The sequence below is a fragment of the Cucurbita maxima genome, unplaced genomic scaffold (assembly GCF_002738345.1).
Source record: "Cucurbita maxima cultivar Rimu unplaced genomic scaffold, Cmax_1.0 Cma_Scf00791, whole genome shotgun sequence".
NCBI lineage: Eukaryota > Viridiplantae > Streptophyta > Magnoliopsida > Cucurbitales > Cucurbitaceae > Cucurbita > Cucurbita maxima.
In genome coordinates, this window is record NW_019272807.1 from 6,988 (window position 1) to 10,143 (window position 3,156).

The window sequence follows — 3,156 nt, forward strand, 5'->3', positions numbered from 1 at the left end:
TGGTGTGTGATAAGCTTAATAAATACATGTTATTAAGGCAACCTCCTAATTACTTAACAGTCAAAGTCTCATGCTCATTCTTATTTAGGGGAGCATCTAGATTACTTAAAAATCAAGAGCTAGCCTTCTAATTATTTAAAGTAAAGTGCTCACTTTGAGATCCTCTTGGATTAGGGTAATCATCTGGTTGCTTAAAAACCAAGGACTGTCCTTTAGGTAAATTTAGATTAGGGTAATCCCATGGTTGCTTAAAAACCAATGACTATTCTTAAGGTTTACCTAGATAACGTCCTCACTGCTTAACAATCAAGTGCAAATCTTTGAGCTCTTCTTGAGTAAGGTAGTACGCTGGTTACTTAATAACCAAAAGCTATCCTAAAACTTATCACGAGTATCATCCTAATTTCTTAAAAATCAAGGATGAATATAGAGCTCATCTTGACATAGGGTAGCCTCTCGATTGGTTAAAAATTAAGGTCGAACCCTATGCATAACATAATCTTATAACACACTAGGGTGATGATATTTAATAACCTTTAAGGTATTTAAGGGATTCATTCGATTACATAATTCTTAATTTTATTAGATAGGGGAATTCTAATCCTTTTCCTTATGTCATGAACCTTTCATAATAACATGCATAAGTTTTTCATAAAATTACGTGTTCCTTGACTATTCTAGAAGGATCTTAAATCTTGGTTAGGGATCATATTCCTTGACTATCATTTCTCACCGGCCTTGGCTTATACACCTAACTTTTTCTAAAATCTTCGAGATTTTGTAAAATCCTTCTTAAGGTTGTACATAAGTAATTTATAAGCTTGAAAAATCATTAGGGTCATACAAACTTCTTAAGGTCGTCTTTATAAGGGTATTTTGGTAATTTATCTATATTCCTTGGTTTTGGTTCTTAGCCCTTCCAAACTTTGTAAAATCTTTGATAAAAATAAACCTTAATGAAAACTGAAGTCAGCTTGAAAAAATATTTTAAAGATCTTTAGGGGTATTTTGGATAAGCTACCTATCCTTAACCAATAATCACCAAATTCATATATAACCCTAATATATCTTATTATGCCTACCATTAAAATTTCATGGTTAACAAAGTTCGTTTGATATGTTATTTTAACATTATTAGATTCTCGAGCAAAATGTATGGTTTAGGTTCTTAACTCTTTGTTCTATATTGTTTTCTTCTATATTAATTTAAATTTAAATTACTTAAGGTTCATATTGCATTCATATTGATTGTTATATGTATTTCATTCGGGTCCTTGGTCCTTGAGCTTCGGGTATCTGAATTGCTCCAAATTTTTTTTGGTAGGTCCATATTTTAGGTGTAGTTTCAAGAACCTTAAAGAATTTTAAGAGAACCCATCTGGGTTGAGTTTAATTGGAAAAAAAAAAAAACTAAGTTGTGTCATATTTTAAGACAGACATGGCTAGTTCAATGTCATTATCTTCTTCCCCGGAAGAAATGTGTGGCCTGTTGTGAGGTTGCTCTCAAAATCACCTTCTACATACCATTGATTTCTTCATGAAACTTGAAAATCATGTTTCAAGGAAGAACTAGAGATCAAGAATTCACCTCGTCATGAGGTTTCTTCCTTATCTTTCTCTCAATTTTGAGAATTGATTTTGGAAGGATGAATTATTGCATATGTCCCCAATTTTTCGATTCTTTCTCTCGACATGAAACCCATTTTCATAGATTCTAAAGGTTATTGAGAAACTCGATCGAGAGCTCTTCAGCCCTTAACTTCTTTATGAAACCTTCTCCTCTCATCCTCTTGAAGCTTATGGTATCTTGTATTAAAGCTTAATAGACCTCAGTCAAAAAATTTGGTGTTTTTCTAAAATTCATAAAAAAAAACGAAGATTATAAGTTTTTTCTTCGATTCTCCTTGTTCTTGAGGTTTTTAGCTTTCGTTGTCTTCATGAAACTTCTTATAGATTGACTGGTTGTTGGCTTGGAGAGATAAATTTTCTTGTAGTCTCGAATTGAAATTTTAAATTTATTCTCTCCTAGAGCCATGAAAACTCAAATTGACGGAATGTGTTTAAGATGTTTTCAGCTCTTGAGTCGTCATGAATCTTGTTGGGGAGCTAATTTCAAAGTTGTAAGAATTTCTTTAAGGGAATTTGATAAACCATAGTCTCTTAATTTTGGAAACTTGAGAGCAATGTAACTCATAATCTAAAAGCTTCCAACTCAAGTGTAAAGAACTTTCAAGGCTTGATTCTTCTTTCAAATGAAAACTCCTACTTAATACTTGAAAACTCCTACTTAATACTTTATAGATGAAGCTTAAATTTGCCGTGAAACCACCAACTCATCCTGAATTTGAAGTTCATTTCTTAGAAATTTCTTTTGAAAATATCTTCTCCGATCAAAGGCTTGCCTACTTTTTTCTTTAAATCTAGTTGTTGGATCTGAGTTACTTCGAGTTTTCTTGATCCTGTTAAAATTAGAGCTCAATCTAATAGTTGAATTTGAAGATCGAAGGGTTTTGTACAGGCTAATCTCGAACGTATGATTCTTTGAAAATTGATATTTTCATAATTTTTTTTAGTTTAAAAGTATTTTGGTAATTTAAAACTTTTGAATACTCAACATGCATCTCGATATTTTAGATGCCTCCGATAAAGTGTTGCCACCTTAGGAACATGTATTTAGTAAGCTTATCACACACCAAAACAATGCCAAGACACAAAGAATGCTAAGAACAAAGAACCAAGGTTTTAAGACTTCGAAACCAAAGAAATCTCTATTCTAAGAAAAGATCCAATTCAAGAGATTTGTAACAAAATCAATGGGCTCCATGCTCTTGAAAATTCAATTTGTATACGAGTTATCACATAATAAAAGGCGCCCATGGCCTAATGGATAAGGCATCTGACTTCTAATCAGGCGATTGTGGGTTCGAGTCCCATTGGGCGTGTAAGCTTTATCTAATGGTCAACATGGAATTGTTTATTTTTCTAAAATTCATAAAAAACGAATTTATAAGTTTTTTCTTCGATTCTCCTTGATCTTGATGTCTTTAGCTTTCGTTGTCTTCATGAGAATTCTTATTGAGTGCCTAGAAACTGGTGGGTATTAGTTTGGAGAGATAAATTTTCTTGTAGTCTTGAATTGAAATTGTAAATTTATTC

The 3,156-nt window shown here is 32.2% G+C and overlaps 1 non-coding gene across 1 annotated transcript; it reads left to right on the forward strand.

Moving 5' to 3' along the window:
• Positions 1 to 2,869: 2,869 nt before the first annotated feature.
• Positions 2,870 to 2,942, forward strand: TRNAR-UCU. The gene has a single exon. It is a non-coding gene; the product is annotated as a tRNA-Arg (tRNA).
• The last annotated feature ends 214 nt before the right edge of the window (positions 2,943 to 3,156 follow it).